Source organism: Scophthalmus maximus, chromosome 3 (genome assembly GCF_022379125.1).
Source record: "Scophthalmus maximus strain ysfricsl-2021 chromosome 3, ASM2237912v1, whole genome shotgun sequence".
Taxonomy (NCBI): domain Eukaryota; kingdom Metazoa; phylum Chordata; class Actinopteri; order Pleuronectiformes; family Scophthalmidae; genus Scophthalmus; species Scophthalmus maximus.
The window spans coordinates 1,772,501-1,790,000 of record NC_061517.1 but is presented as its reverse complement, the minus strand read 5'-3'; the positions used below and the strand labels follow the sequence as shown (position 1 = coordinate 1,790,000).

Below are 17,500 nucleotides of genomic sequence, written 5' to 3'. Positions count from 1 at the left end.
GAGCATTAACAGGTGAGAGACTTCGCTTCCTTGTTCCCCTCTTCACTCTGTCTCAGTGTTACAGCAGCGCGGAGCTCCGCGGTGACACCGATGCTCTCATCGCTCCTGCTGCGTAAAATGTGACACGTCTCGTTGTGGAGCTCTAACAAGAAAAGAAAAGAGGCTTCTTGTCGTTATGATGAGACGAGAGTGTGAATGATGAGGAGGTGACGCGTGTCTTCATGTTGTCTCTCGGACACTTTACACCTGGTGGGAGCTTCTGTCGGTTCCTCTGCTCTCTGCACTCAACAGATGAATGAGTCAGAGGGTTTCCTTCATCAGAGACCCCCCTCCTCTCCATCTCCTCCCCCCTCTGCTTTCGGCTCCACTTGGCTTTTCCGTTGTTCCTCTCAGAGCCGAGGAATCTGTGGCTCAGATTCCGACCGACTGTGATTCAGTGGCTGTTCAGAGGAGGTGTCGCTCCTCAGAAACACTGCTGCTCCATCCCTCTCTCCTTCTTCTTTCACGCGACGCCCCTGGTGGGCTTCATATGGTTGTTGGTGACACCACGTTGGAGGATGATGCATCACTGCTCCGGCTGCACAACCTGCTTATTTCCATTTGTTCAAACATCCACAGAAAAGCAGATGGTTTGTTTCTTTTCTTGGGTAGAAGAAGGTTTCAGTGGATGTGCTTCTATTTCTCTTCTGGGTTAATAGAGAAATGTTAATACGCTCCATTAGTCCAAAGGACATTTTATTTTTTCATTTCTGCACCAGATAGAAAAAAGCAAAGGTTCAGCCACGATTCCTCTTTTCATTCTTATGTCAGTCAGTTTCTTTTGCTGGAGGTTTGTTGAGTTCCACTGTAAATTCCTCGGGATCTCTCACGACTTCAACATCCACATCTACTTCAACTGACTCACCAAGATGATTCTCTTCAAATTGTTTTTAGTCCCAAAAAATTGAGAGAAAGAAACCAGAATAGTAGCAAATGACAACAACTCTCAAAATAACAGACTTTAAATGTTCCGCGTTGTCCCTGAACACCACGGGAATATTTCAGAGAAACATACAAATTTAATTTGAACCATTTGAAGTAGCACGTTCACAGATTCCTCCTCAGCCTCAGTGTGAACCTCCATCAGCTTCACACCACGCGATCGTAGGACCTGATGTGGACGAAGTCAAGTGGATCATCATTTCGGATCACAGCAGCGGTGATGATCAGATTATCGTTGGTACAAATGCAGCGTTGTGTTTGTCAAAAAGCACAGAAGCTACGTGCTGATCCAAAATCATGAGTTACAGTCGACTGGGATCCAAAACCAGAGACAAGCACTTTTATACGTGAAGGTGTTTTTGGAACAATCACCTGCTTTTGTGAAAGAAACAGAAGCTTCTCATCATTTCCTGAACGACGTCGTGACACCAGAGACGACCTTTATCCTGCTCTGAGCCGAGATCCACCAATTACATCTCATATATATATATATCAATCACATATTGGTTATTAAGGTCAGGGTTCACAGCTCAGCTCTGCCAATCAGAAGTGAGCACAGGAAGTGCAGCCCCCCGAGACACAGGAAATAAATCACTACACAATTTATTGTCGGCAGCTCTAGAAAATGTTTGAGTCGCAAAAGAAAAATGGAATAACTGAACATTAAAGCGTTTACCTGCAGTGTTCTAATGGCACAATACTGTATCCAGTATTTTAGCTCTTTAATAAAGAAAGGAAAACAAAAAATAAGCTCCAATAAACAGAGAAAAGCTGCATTTGTGCTGGAAACTGTGACAGACAGACAGAGACAGACAGGCAGACAGACAGTCTGACAGAGACAGACAGACAGACAGAGACAGACAGACAGTCTGACAGAGACAGACAGAGACAGACAGACAGTCTGACTGACAGACAGACAGACAGGCAGAGACAGACAGAGACAGACAGACAGTCTGACTGACAGACAGACAGACAGGCAGAGACAGACAGACAGACAGACAGTCTGACAGAGACAGACAGACAGAGACAGACAGAGACAGACAGAGACAGACAGACAGACAGTCTGACTGACAGACAGACAGACAGGCAGAGACAGACAGACAGACAGACAGTCTGACAGAGACAGACAGACAGAGACAGACAGAGACAGACAGAGACAGACAGACAGACAGTCTGACTGACAGACAGACAGACAGACAGGCAGAGACAGACATTCCTCTGCTGTTCCTTATCACTGCCTCCGGATCAGCTCCCTTGTCGCCTCCCCCTGGTCATCCGTTTGTCCGTCCCCCTGGTCGTCGTCCATCCCCCTGTGGTCGTCCAACCCCTGGTCGTCCGTCTGTCCCCGTCTGTTCCCCTGGTTGTCGGTCCGTCCCCCTGGTCGTCGGTCCGTCCCCCTGGTCGTCGGTCCGTCCGTCCCCCTGGTCGTCCGTCCGTCCCCCTGGTTGTCGGTCCGTCCGTCCGTCCCCCTGGTCGTCTGTCCATCCCCCTGGTCGTCGTCCGTCCCCCTGGTCGTCGGTCCGTCCGTCCCCCTGGTCGTCGTCCGTCCGTCCCCCTGGTCGTCGGTCCGTCCGTCCGTCCCCCTGGTCGTCTGTCCGTCCCCCTGGTCGTCCGTCCGTCCCCCTGGTCGTCCGTCCGTCCCCCTGGTCGTCTGTCCATCCCCCTGGTCGTCGTCCGTCCGTCCCCCTGGTCGTCGTCCGTCCCCCTGGTCGTCGTCCGTCCGTCCCCCTGGTCGTCGTCCGTCCCCCTGGTCGTCTGTCCATCCCCCTGGTCGTCGTCCGTCCGTCCCCCTGGTCGTCGTCCGTCCCCCTGGTCGTCGGTCCGTCCGTCCCCCTGGTCGTCGTCCGTCCCCCTGGTCGTCGGTCCGTCCGTCCGTCCGTCCCCCTGGTCGTCGGTCCGTCCCCCTGGTCGTCGGTCCGTCCGTCCCCCTGGTCGTCGGTCCGTCCGTCCCCCTGGTCGTCGTCCGTCCGTCCCCCTGGTCGTCGGTCCGTCCGTCCGTCCCCCTGGTCGTCGTCCGTCCGTCCCCCTGGTCGTCCGTCCGTCCCCCTGGTCGTCGTCCGTCCGTCCCCCTGGTCGTCGGTCCGTCCGTCCCCCTGGTCGTCTGTCCATCCCCCTGGTCGTCGTCCGTCCGTCCCCCTGGTCGTCGTCCGTCCCCCTGGTCGTCGTCCGTCCGTCCCCCTGGTCGTCGTCCGTTCCCCTGGTCGTCGGTCCGTCCGTCCCCCTGGTCGTCGTCCGTCCGTCCCCCTGGTCGTCGTCCGTCCCCCTGGTCGTCGGTCCGTCCGTCCCCCTGGTCGTCGTCCGTCCGTCCCCCTGGTCGTCGTCCGTCCCCCTGGTCGTCGGTCCGTCCGTCCGTCCGTCCCCCTGGTCGTCGGTCCGTCCGTCCGTCCCCCTGGTCGTCGTCTGTCCATCCCCCTGGTCGTCGGTCCGTCCGTCCCCCTGGTCGTCCGTCTGTCCCCGTCTGTTCCTCTGGTCGTCCGTCCGTCCCCCTGGTCGTCGTCCGTCCCCCTGGTCGTCGGTCCGTCCGTCCGTCCGTCCCCCTGGTCGTCGGTCCGTCCGTCCGTCCCCCTGGTCGTCGTCTGTCCATCCCCCTGGTCGTCGGTCCGTCCGTCCCCCTGGTCGTCCGTCTGTCCCCGTCTGTTCCTCTGGTCGTCCGTCCGTCCCCCTGGTCGTCGTCCGTCCCCCTGGTCGTCGGTCCGTCCGTCCCCCTGGTCGTCGTCCGTCCGTCCCCCTGGTCGTCGGTCCGTCCGTCCGTCCCCCTGGTCGTCGTCCGTCCGTCCCCCTGGTCGTCGGTCCGTCCGTCCGTCCCCCTGGTCGTCGTCCGTCCGTCCGTCCCCCTGGTCGTCGGTCCGTCCGTCCGTCCCCCTGGTCGTCGTCTGTCCGTCCCCCTGGTCGTCGGTCCGTCCGTCCCCCTGGTCGTCCGTCTGTCCCCGTCTGTTCCTCTGGTCGTCCGTCCGTCCCCCTGGTCGTCGTCCGTCCCCCTGGTCGTCTCTCCGTGTGTCCCTCTGCGTGGCCTCGCCGTGCTGACCGCGGTCCGATCGTCTCCCCAACAGCAGCCGAGTCTGATTCCCTCTCACCCTCGACACAATCCTATTTTCCAAACTGCTGATTCCCCTTTTTCTCCATGATCCTTTAACAAGCTTTCTGTTCTTTTCATGGCTTAGTCATTTCTGCCATATGTGTCTTTTGGAAAATTGGTTTTGTTGCAGACTTTGGACTTTGAAAGTTTCACTCTGAAGTTTTTTTCTGTTTGTTTTGATGGTATAAATGAAAAGGAACAAACCTCCTCATCCCAGAGTCGGCGCGTGGTCGCTCCCGGCAGCCTACAGGTGGAACATCTTCATTAGAGACCTGTTGACGCTAATCAGAGACGACATCCTCTGGCACTCTGGTTAATTTGCCAGATTTACAACACAAACAATGAAGCGAATAATCTTTCCATCCCAGCAAGACAGTTCCTCATCAAGGAGACGCGGTTGACAAGACGCGCAATTAATCTCTGTTTGCCATCAGAGGCTGTAACGCCACACGCTGTCCTCAGCAGAAACCGGCTCCAACTCGCATCTGAAATCATTTCGCCTCTCGACGGGCAGAACTCGCTCACATGAGTCACGAGCAGAGAGGAGCCGCATCGCGCACATCTGTAATAAATCACACCAGTTCAGAACTATAATCAATAAAATCATGAGGTCAACATTAAGCACCTCCCTCTTTCTGAAACGGGGTTGTAATGTTTCCCTTTGTGCTGATTTCAATTTAAGAAATAAGAAAGAAATAACAAGATATTCACATTTGTGAAGTTTCAACTCGAGAGACGACAATCGTCTTCATCAAAGTCACACTTTTTGTCTCCTTGATACTTAGTCTCGATCCTAGTGGGCATTTTCCTGAGGAGTTTATGGTTCAATCTCTAGTTTCAGAAAAAACCCAACATGGCGCTGGTCAAAACTGCAGCTCACAATCCGCCGCGTGACGTCGCGGAGGCCGCTTCGCTCGACGGCGCCAAAGTTCAACCGACCCTGAACGGAAGCGGCTCAAGAGCCGGTTCCCCGCTGGTGGAAGAGGTTTGAACAGACGGCGACAGAACAACGGACACGCCCAGCGCGTCACGCAGACGCCGACAGGCCGAGGCGATATCATGCTCGTGTGGTGGTTCAGGAGGTCGTGACGCCCCCTGCTGGTGGATCTGATATTTGCCCCATTCAGACTTTTGCGATCTGTCATCCGCTGTTTTTATGTTCTTCAATGTTTGGAACACGTTTGTTTCACGGAGGGGCCCACGTCTGGGTTCGTCATTGATATTCACCGTGTGTGAGCGGAGGCGTTTTCCTCTTTCCTCTCCACTTTCTTTGGGCCCGCCCACCACTCATGAATATTTATGAGCATATCTCTAGAATAAAGAGGTCTAGCTCGTAACTGGTGCCTCAAAAACAGAATCTTTGTGCAGTCAAAGTTTAATCCTGCGGAAACTCCAGATGAACAACATTGCTCCTTTAACTGTGTCCATTGGGAAAATGACGTATATGACCAGTTTTGATGGTAATAATAACATAATCCAGATTAAGATCCAGAGAGCAGCAGCAAGGGACAACGGAAAAATCAGACTATTGATCAGATCCAGTTTTCAGTATGAATTTTCTACACATCTACAGCAGAAAATTGTGAAAGAAAAATTGTAATTACGCTCCACATGTCCCACGATGCACGAGTTCAGGGCCAGTTCCTTTCAGCTGCAGCCGACCTGCCAGCTCTCTGTGCACTATTCCCACGGCCTTGATTACAATTTGTCCGCCACAGCGACTGGTTCCAAAGTAGAGTTCATTTTGTTAATGAAAACTACAAACTCCTTTTCCATGAGACGATGACAGGGCGACAGGAAATATCCAAAATATCTAAAACTGCGACTATGTCAACAAGCAACATCGTGGAGAAGGTTCAACTGTAGCTGAAAGATAGAAATATAGACTTTGACCAAAATCATTTTTATTGTGGATGGAAAAGAGAAAATGAAATATTATCATGATTTTATATATAAGTGTGTGTGTGTGAATGCAGCAGTTCTGTTTCCTGTAGCGGTGAGCAGCCTGTAATCAGCACAGCGGGAGCTCGGTGTAACTCTCCGGTAGTTACTCACTCAACCTGTTTTTCAGATTTCAGATAATAATAAAATAAAATCTTGCGTGAAATAACTTTTGACTTAAGTGACAAAATATTATTAGCTGTAATCACTCCAGGAGGGAAATATTGAATGGAAATATTCAGTAATGAGTGCAGCAGGATGGGACGTTTGATGAAATCTGTGATGCGATATGAAGTCTGTTTGTGTTATGACGCGACGGTGTTTGTGCTGCAGCTCTGCTCTGCAGTGAACGGGTTGATCCACCGCTCGGATCACACTTTCTCATTAGCCTGCCGATGCCCCGGAGGAAGATAGATGCAAAACGCGTTCATCTTCCAAACTAAACCGGTTCAAAGAACCAATACGGGGGACGGGCGTCACTGTCGGCGGACACCGGGCGTGATTAATTGCGATCCCGCGTCCTCCTCGTTTCGCCTCTCGGTCCGCGCTCTCGCCGATCGAATATGAGACGACGCAGGAGGGGAAGCGCGGGATGAATGTGAGGAAGCAGAAAGCCATTGTTTCCCGGCAAAGCGCATTAACATATTGACTTTGTACTTGCACGTGCGCCTCTTCAGGTCGCCGTTAATTGGCTCGCAGGAAGACGTGCGGTCAATGTAGAAAAATAAATATATCAAAAAGAATCTAATAAATTAAAATAAAAAACGCAGGGTGATGTTTCATTCAGCGTGCGCTGCGACCTCTGTCAAGAGTTCAGTCTCTGAGTGTGTGTTGTGTTTAACAGCGTTACACTGTAGAGGGAGACATGAGCCATTAGAGGCTCCGGTTGTGTTTGGCCTGTTGGGCGACGACCACGTGCACTGCAGGTCCACTCAACGGTGAGCGGATCCGTTAGAGCCCATTAGTCAGAGAATCCTTGTCATTGCCCTCGACCCCCTTTTCCTCGGTAATGAGATGTCTGTATTTACAAGGGGTCCTGATTACTAATGCAGAGCGACGTGGGGAAACCGTGACCGCCACTCCCAGCTCTCATGTCTCACACCTGTGGGAAGCTGGGGATTAATAAAACGGTTACTCGTATTCGTATAAATATGTACTGTATGTATATGTGAATATATATATATATATATATATATATATATATATATATATATATATATATATACAGTGTTGTTTCTCATTGATGAAGTGCTGCATAGGGAGGATGTTCGATGGCGGACGGACACTGGTTCCTGTTGCATGTCTGCTCATATTGGGGTTCATAATTTAAATTTTGGTTATTGCTCGAAAAGGTTTCCATGGTCTAATGTTCAGTAAACACATTGGTTTCCTGCAGCTCCTCTTGGTTGTAGCTCCTGTCTCTTTAAGGCCCCTCCTTCCCAATGAAGCCCAGTCTGCTCTGATTGGCCAGCTGGCTCCTACTCTGCTGTGATTCGTCCACCGTGTCTCAGAGGAGACTTGGTTGTTTTTAAGTTTTTTGTGAGAAAAACGAGTTTAGTTTAGCTTCTATGAGAACGTTTTGAAACTTTGTAGATATGTTCATAAAAACATTTTATTGTTTTTGTATATGGAAGTATTCTCGAATACGTATAAATCTATGTTTTCCAGACGGGTCGGCTCAATCAACAACTACTTGTTGTAATGATGTGAAAACGCAGAGACGTAGATTATGTAAATACTGTTCCATGGTTTGAAAACGTTACGTTTGCTTCAGTGCATCAGTCGCCTGGAGAAACGCGTGGACGAGCGTTCTCCGCCATATAGGTTTAACAATTCAAGATTCCTCCGCCTGACTCCCGCACGGCGTCCTGTCTCTGTTTACAGCCGCGCTGTAATGGAGGCTCTGCAGACTTTCTCAGTCAATACAAACACTATTCTCAACCCCGGCTGCTTCATAACTTGGCAGCGTGAAGCTGCACACACACACCCACACACACACACGCACACACACGCGCACACACACACACACACACACACACACACACACACACTCGTGTACACACACACACACACACACACACACACACACACACACTCGTACACACACACTCTCACACACTCTCACACACTCGTACACACACACACAAACACGCGGCGGCACTGCTACAACGCCTCCGGCTGTTCTTCTCTGGATGTCTCATCCATGTAGGGAAATATTAGTACATGCTACGGCGTGTGTTTGATAAATTGGGACGTTTCCACTAGATTTAGCTCCACTCGTACCACCAAGCTGCGCGGAGGAGATTACTGGCCACTTTATCAGAAATGCTACATGAAAAAGGCAAATATTTAACATTCTTTCACTTAGCCGAGCTCAAACCGTCTGCGGCTGCAGACTCGTTGTGTGAGGATGAAACCCAACGTGAATATGATTATGGGATATGAGCAGGTCTGGTTTGATCCAGATAGAATTGTTTTTTTCTCTCTTTCTGTGCAAACAGGAACTTCAATTAGACCATGAGGCATTTTCCCCAAAACTGTAAAAACCGTTCCAGTTGAGCTTCGTGCAGACGTTCACGATTCACACGCGATGGACTCTGAGCACTTTGGTGATCTGCTGACTTTTCCTCCGTCGGTCATGTTTTTCGGTTTCATTTCCCAACTCGACACCTGGCTGCCGTCGTGATGAGCGCGGCTGCCCGGGTTGATGCCCTGGTTCACAGTGAACTACCTTGACAACCGTGGGATGGATGGCTGTGACAGTTGGTGCCGACACGAGCCCTTAACTTTCCCTCAGCAGGTTAGAGAAATGATTTGCCTCCAAACCTGGGCTGTGGGCGGCTTTGTTGCTAATTAGCAGACGTTGGCACGCTGACAAGCTAGTAGAAATGTTGACCAAACCTGCTGACTGTGAGGGAAAGTTTTCCTGGAGACGCAGACGTATTTACTGTCAATACCAGAAGCTTCAGGGAAACAGGGTGACAGATCTGAGATGAACCCCACGAGGTGGAGGCGGCCGCATTCCATTAGACTGTTGGACTAATACACATCGAAACCTTGGCCCAAACCGTCGTCGTCTTTTCTTTGTGTGTCTCCTCAGAGCACATTGTCACGGAGGTATATCTTTGGTACCTTTGTTGAGTTGCTGTGTCTCTTCGGCCTCTTCACTTGGGATTCTGTAACAGAGGAAAGGAAACTCCGTGTCGTCACACATACAGCCGTCACGACGTCGCCTGACGGGAATATTCTGCTGCGAGTTGAAATATTAATATTAATATTTGTGTTATCCGCGTCTTTGCGTTGGCGTTGTATGTGATCGAGTGGTGTCAACGCGTCAACAAACAAAGACCTCAACCATAAAATGTCTTCAACAACAACCATCAGATTATTGGCACTGTGAGCATGTTAGCATGCTGATGTTAGCATGCTGATGTTAGCATGTGGTTGAATAAACTTGTACTTTCCACATTAACTCAAATATATCTTTGCTGTATTCATGAAATGAAATTTTTGTCACGCTGACATAAGTTATATATATATACATATATACACACACACATATTTATATATATATACATATATATACACACACACACTTATATATATGTAGAGAGAGAGTACTGTGAGGATGTTAGCATGTGGTGGAATTAATGTGTACTTTTTTCTATACACATTTCCTCCAACATATCATTGACATATACGCTGATACATATATATATATATATATATATATATATATATATATATATATATGTGTGTGTGTGTGTGTGTATATATATATATTCATATATAGAGAGAGATTTCAGACCAGCAGCAGCTGAACAAGTGCAGCTCTGGTTCCCTGAACCTCTGATTAGTGAAATGCTGAGAACATCCAGGTGAACCGCGTGGGCTCTCTAACAGTCGGTCTTTCATCACAGAGTCCTCCAGTGCGGCGGCAACCACCCGTACAGACCCGACGCCGGCTCTCTAATGAAATGCTCCATCTCTGTCGCGGCGCTGCCACGTTCACGATCTATTAAACCTCATCCACTCGTCGCAGCGTCGTGCCGTGGACCAGACCAGTTCTCGCTCCAGCTACATCAAGGAGTCGCTTCATGATTTTTAAAAACCTTTTATGGTTTTGTTTTCCCCCCCGGGGGGTTCCAGACGACTTCCTGTGTAATGTTCCAGCCCCTGCACAGGGATCAGTGGCTGACTTTCCAATATTTGTGTGTCTTCTCCGCCGCACAACGTACTTCCTCCAAAGTTTCACGCCACACAAATGACCACAGGGTTGAATTTTTGGGACTAATCTCCAGCAGCAGAGTTCTGGGGCCGCGTGTGACGGCAGAGCTTAGATGTTTATTGGAATTTAAAACCACTGCATTTTGCCCACGAGGTCCAAAATAAATCACAAGTTTCCAGCTACTTGGATTCATCGGATGTGACAACCTGCGGAAGCCATGATAGGATTAGAAGTTATTTTAATGAGGGCGAAGCTCCATCTATGAACATTATGGCAACAGACTTATGAAGTGGTGGACGAAAATATTATACATAAGTGCTGAGGGACACATGCTTTACTTTTTCATTCATCTTTATATATCTTCTCCACTACATTTATTTGACAGCTGTAGTTTCAGGTATACATGAACAACAAAACGTTGGATTATGAAATATAATACACTGATGAAGTTTGACCCAGTGATCTCCAACCTTCTTGGCTTGTGACCAGTTACAAAAAACCCAGTATAGTTTCATTGAAATAATATACAAAACACGCAAATACAAATTTAACTCACAAAAATTAGTTTATACTTATTTCCTACTACATGAATTATGTTATTATTAACTCTTTTGATTCTGCGAGGCTAAACCGAGTTACGTTGAATCTCCAAAGCAAAACTCTGGATAATTAGTCACGCATCAGCTTTAACAATCTAATAATAATATCGAAAACCTAATACTTTCCTTCATGCAATAATGTATATATTTTTTTACAATATTAAATCGGTGATTTTAGTTGAACAAAAGTAATTTAGTAGTTTTCCATCACTGGGTTGATGAAACTATCATATTAAATGTAAGTTACCAGACGCCAAAGCCGACAACAAACACACAACCTGAAACTGTGAGAAAATCCAAGAGTTATATGAAGAGGAATTATTGTTATTATTATTATATAATCTACAGGTTTATATTCTACAAAAGCCAGACAATGAGCCGCGGACGTCCCTCATCATCCTGATGTTTATCGCCGTGTGCGGTGACGTGGAAAAGCTTCTCATGAGAATCATCTGGTCCGTTGGTCGCCGTGCGGCCGTGAGACCATTATACCGTTTCCATCAGCCTCATCATCTTCCAGCGGTCAAAGATAATCAGGAACAAACTCCGCCAACACGAAGTCGAACACTTCGTCCACGTTCCCGTCCCGTCACAGATCGTTGAACATTCATGGAAAACAACGAGAGGCTGATCCGATATGTCGCTGCGCACACTTCATCAGTCTGACAGACGGTGGGCCTTCATGCTTTTGATTTTATACGTTTTCAATATTTGTTTCATGGATGATTCAGATCTTTTAGCTCCGTTCTTTTCTCACAAAATGTCTAAAATAAAAAGATATTTTTAAAAATATATTTAAAAAAAATGCTAAACATTTTCTCTATTTTATATCAATGTAGAGTTAATATCTACAATCTGAAGATGATATGACAGTTGATGATGATGATAAAGAAGAATGCTTTCGGTCACAACTAAAAGACTAAATTAATAATAGATTTATCAGGAACATAATAGCATCTCAATCAATAGAGAAAATAAATTATAGTTGCAGCTATGATTAGAAAAACCCACAACTATATTTATCTATAGGCATTATGCAGGATATGTCTTTATCTTCAGGAAACATAAATAAATATTAATATTTTCTTACATAACAGCACACTGCAGGTCTACATGAGGCTTCCTTTAACACAACATCACACGAATAGCAAATGTTTATCCGTCGGAGAGACGCGACGATTACAAGTATCTTACCCAAACAGGGTTGAGGTGAATTATTAATGGTGATATTGTTTAATATGAAGCCGCGGCTCTGCCAGAGAGTCGTCTCTCCGCAGGCCGGTTGTGTGGGAAGCTCACGATCATTAGAGGCTGATGTCGCTGCGGTCGAGGTCGGACGCTGCGGTAATGACAACACACGACCTCGTGGACACGATGTCACGCGTGGAGGATTTTTCTTTTCTTTTTATTCTGCATTGTTGCATCTAAGAACACACCTACTGTAAACGAGACTGTTTCTCACGATGCTGCTTTTTGTTTGTCTGTCGGACGAGTCCTGTTATATTGGCTGAGCCGAAGTCTGAAACGGAAAAGGAAGAAACGCCCTTTTTGTGCTATTTCCTGACATTTGTATAGATGAAGCAGAGAAAAGTAATCAACAGAGGGATAAATAAGAGTGGGTTGCAGCGTCCAGCCATCTGAACCTGATCTGCTCAGCCAGACGGGTCCGACACATCTCTGATCTCGTCATTGTCTGGAGATCAAGCGAACCTTCAGCAGCTGTGTGTGATATTATAACGCTCAGTAAAATCCCCTTTGCCTTCGCTCGTCATACGGAACAAGCCTAATCCACTTACAGCCAGCTGATAGGCCGGTCTCACGGAGGGAGGCGAGGCTGCTCGGCCAATCGGAGGAGGATCCGTCTTCACCGGGAGAGTTTCTCTGAGCTCACGATCGAGATGTGAGGAGGAAATCCCGCGAGTCACGGGACAGAGTGCGGTCGGCCGGCGGGCGACGAAGAGTCTTAATCAACGAGGAGGACGAGCGGCGGCAGGAAGCCGCGATCGGCCCGCGCGTCACAATGTGGACGATTCTATCAACGTCTGACAGACTGAAGTGATGGCAGCCGCTCCTCTCGTCTCCTTCTCCTTCCCTTTGTTCTTTAGCACCAGATGTGGGTAATAATTGTGTCTGTGTCATCTGCCGGGGTAATAACACTTACTGTTCCCAGAAGGATAACGGCAGCGGAGCGAGCATAAGTCGCCAACGCCGCTGGGCGATGAATTACAGTAAAAATGGACCTGAAAGGATCTGAGGTCTTGTTTTCATGTAAAAAAAATACTTTCACTCAGTTTAAAGGTCAAGTGAGGCTGTTTTTATTATCTATTTCCTGTAGAGCTGCAACCGTTCATCCATCCATCGATTAGTAATCGACTACTAAATGAATCAAAGTCCAAATTCTCTGTTTTCATCTTCTTCAATGTGAAGATGTTCTGGTCTCTCTGCTCCTCTGTGACAGTGACCTGAAGATCTTTGGTGTGTGGACGAAACAAAACATCATGTTGAGGTTTTGGGGAAACACCATAGACATTTTTCACCATTTTATGAACCAAACAACTGATCGATTGATCGAGAAAATAATCAACAGATTATTCTACGATGAAAATAATCGTTAGTCTCGGCCCCTCATTTCCTGTTTCGCTCTCTCGTCGGCGTGTCATTAACTTTTAGGAATAAAAAGAAATCTCATGATTATCTGCCTCCGTGCAGCTTCCGGTTTCTCTCCGCGACCTGTAAACAGACTGATGATTTTAGCCTTTAAATCTACACACGGTTCTTTATTCACAGCATCCGACGGCGACAGCGAACATGAATTAGCCCTGGAACAAGCGTCTCGGTCTCAGCGGGAGAACCGACAGTTTAGTTGCTTTTACTGACTTATGCACTAGTTTATGTTGATGTGAAAAAAAAAAATAAATCAGAATTTCATTTGCATAGTTTCCGGCAATTTGTGTTGAATTGCCGTTTTTTCCCTGCTGCCGCCCAACCGGGGACATAGAAAGAAAATGTGCGGCATAATTCTGAGTCGTGCAAACAGATTTGTTTATGACTTCTTCTTCAAGTTGTGAACGTGTAACAGCTGGAAAGATAAAATAATCTGCTATTTTAATAATCAGTTAAGAAACACGGAACATCGCCTGGTCCTCGTTGCCGTGACGTGCGACTCTGTGGGACCGGCGACAGTTTGTCTGCTAGACGGAACCGAAAGGCTCATTCTCCTCTGCAGGTTGATGTCGTGCAGCGAACTGAAATAAAGCAGAAGAACCAAACGTTATATTTCACTGCAGCTATTGTGGATGTGCTGCACATTCCACTTTGTGCCAGTGGTTATGTAATGAGGCCTGTCGCCCGAGGCCGTGCCGTCGCCGGGGACCGAGCTCTCCTCTCCGAGTGCGAGTGCCAGGGAAGAGAACCGAGGGCCGCGAGGAGGAGGCACCGAGTGGAGACGCCTGCTCCCCAAATCCCAAAAGCTTTGTGCCAGATTTGAATGATGAAGAGTGAATACGGCGTCCAAACAAAGGCAGGACACACGGCAGCCTTTCTATTTGGATAAAGAGCTGATTTGTTCCGGCCCACATGGCTTAAGAGGATTCCTGCGGGTCAGATGTTGAAGTGCCCGTCGTCTCTCTCTGCTGACCTTTCTCACAAAGCGCCCGCGGAGACGCGCCGGGAGCTCGGTGGACGGTTGTGGCCGCGTGTCAGGCTGGTGGGGAACTCGTCGGCGAGGAGCGGTGACACCCGTCATCTGGGAGCGGTGACAGGTCTGTCACCACCGGGCCGCCTGCTCTGATTAAAGATGGCAGGGCGCCAGGGCTCCGCAGGGTTTCACGTCACGCTCAGGTGTCTCAAATGAAATATGGATCCGTCACTATCTGATGATCTGGTTCTGCAGATGCAGTTTCTCTGCTGAGTGCTTGTTTCACATTCTGATTAAAGTAATCTGGTTTATTTACACATTTACTAATTGAACGTCTTGTATCATCATCTGTAAATGAGACGTCCAGGCTGCATCCGAGTTTTAAACCCTCGGTCCAGAAGAAGCGTTTTAGCTCTGCATCTGAAATGATACCAATGAAAACACATATCACTCGACCGGTGCAAACAGGAAGCAGATCCTCTTCTCTGCCGTCGGCTGCTTGGCTGCAGAAAATACTGCAAGCGAGACGCAGCAGCGGTGAAGAAGTGGACGAGGAGGAACTGTTACGGACAGGAAGCGTTGGCGACGGTTCGCTTTGAGCCGTGACCAATAAGAACCAATCAGGAAGAGACTGCACGTGACTTCGTCATTGTTTTCAAACGCTCAATCCTTTCCTATCTCCTTTATCATGGGGTACACAGAGGATTCAATCGGAAAGGAAATGAGAGAATTAGACGCCCCAGAATTCATTGCGGCAGCGATATTTAACGTGACGTGCCATGCACAAACGTAAACTATTAAATATGAAGGAGTAGAAGAAGAAGAAGAAGAAGAGTATGAATATGACCCAGAAAAGACACGAGTCATCATTTAAGTTACAGTTTCCATCTGATGTCACACGTGTCATGGTGATAATATGAGTGACAGCAGCGAGAGCCAACATCCTCATCGTGACGACCTCTCATTTCAGTTTCGCAGCCTCGATTATTGTTGTAATTTCAATTCTGACCTTGGTGATGAATAAATATGTTAAGATTTACTGCATGAGTTCGACTTCTCCGACGAGCCACGGAGACTTTTGAAGTTGCTCTCTCCATCTCTCTCTTTATGTTTCTCTCTCTCTCTCTTTATGTTTCTCTCCATCTCTCTCTTTATGTTTCTCTCTCTCTCTTTCCATCCTGTCATCAGTTTGCTCTGTTTCCTGCCCGACTGATAGATTCATTTATTCACCGTGTAACTGTGAGACGAGTCAACAGAGAGAGAGTTTAAAAATACTGTAGCTGTCAATCAAACCCTGCATCCAGTCGGTCCTGGTGGGCGTGAAGTCAATACTGCTTAGATTTGGTTGGATGTAGGTTTTCTGATTTTTCAAACTGATTTCACAGTCATGAATTTATACATTTTTTTAAAAACAGGGCTGGAAATTAATTCCACAAGGAGTTTTAGCTCAGGACAGATCCACCAATTACAAAAGAGCTTACGACCGACATTCTTGGGGGCGGATACATTTGCCAATATATATATTAATCTGTCAATGATTCCTAAGATGTTGTTATCAAACCTTTATGACAAAGAAATGTAGTTGAGGCTTGATATTTTACAGTTTAACCATAAACTTTATCATAAATAACTATAAATGAAAAGAAAACGTAAATACAACCAAATAAATAGAAATGGAATTAAGAAAAAAATACAAAATCTATTATACATAAAATGTAAACATAAATGGTCTTTTTTTTTTCTGCATTGTTTATTCTGTACAATAAAAGATTATTTCATATCGGGAAACATAAGCGCCGATACCGACATGTCTGTGAAAGGCTGATAATTATGATCGGTCGGGCTCTAGTTTCTTTCTTTATGAAAATATATCATCACAGAGAGTTATGTTTTTTTCATCAATGACAACATTTCCAAACATCCATTGACATAGTTTTGGCACTAAACCATGTAACTCCACTGCATTTGCACTGGAATAGACGCGTGAGCTGAGTTTATAGATCAGAACTTCAATCTTACAGATGAGTCAGAGTGAAACACCAGATCCAGTCACTACTTTGATACAAATTGTCAAAGCATCGCGCAGAAGAAAAAAACTTGAAAAGACGTCAGAGGATTAGATTAGTTAATAGCAACAGATTTCCACAGAACAAATATTGAATTGAAACCATCTTCGGATGGAAGATTGAATCTCTAATGAAAAGTCACCGCTCGACTACAGAGTGACACTAATATCGTGCAAACATGGAATCAAACTGTATCAGTGCAGAGGAGCAGTTTCCTCCAGTGATGACTCCATGACTCCACGTGAACGTTCAGCCAGCCTGTAAATCTGGGGCTTGAATATCACTTCTGTGTTTATTGTACAAAACAGAACAAAAAAATGCTCATAATGAAACTCACAAATCTGACATGAGCGGGAGCGGCGGCCGTTTAGAATCTGCTCAACGACCAACGTATGTGGATGGACGACATCACGTACGGATCGTTCATCAGTCGGAAAATCAACAATCACGATGTCGTTCAGCTTCTGATTTCAACCCACGACGTCCGACAATATTCCCACAGTCGATAAAGATGTGGGAAGATTGGTTTTTTTGTCTCAGCATCAATTTCACAAACTCAAACTCCACGAACAAACACAACCACAGGAAACGTGAAGGCTCAAACATCCCACGACACCATGGTCCCAATTATTATTTATGTATATTATATTATATAAGACTAGACAGACGTCTTGTCAAAGCAATGACGATACAAATAACAAAAGACAAACGTCATAACTTCACTGTCACATCGTGACAGATCTGAACTGATGCTCTGTGATGAATTTATGACCTGGAGCTGCAGCATTAGTTTTAAAACACAGAAATTAAATGAGCGACTTGTTTGTTCCCTCAAAAATATCGTCTGCCATGTTCACGGAAAATAAAACTTCTACTTTATCAAACTATGAAACCATTTGAACGTGAAAAGTTTCAGAGATATTACTAACATCATACCTCATATTACTACGTGGTTAGTACTGTACATGGATC

General features: G+C 46.8%; 2 protein-coding genes across 2 annotated transcripts in view; one reads left to right on the top strand and one right to left on the bottom strand.

Moving 5' to 3' along the window:
* The window catches only part of hmga1a (high mobility group AT-hook 1a), a 212,612-nt gene that overhangs the window by 29,504 nt on the left and 165,608 nt on the right, over positions 1 to 17,500 (bottom strand). The window lies entirely within an intron of this gene.
* Positions 1 to 17,500, top strand: part of LOC118316530 (metabotropic glutamate receptor 4-like) — a 39,853-nt gene that overhangs the window by 535 nt on the left and 21,818 nt on the right. The window contains exon 1 of the mRNA XM_035644429.2: positions 1 to 12. This exon is cut by the window's left edge and continues 535 nt beyond it. The gene's annotated coding sequence lies outside the window, so the exon portion shown is untranslated. The remainder of the gene's footprint in view (positions 13 to 17,500) is intronic.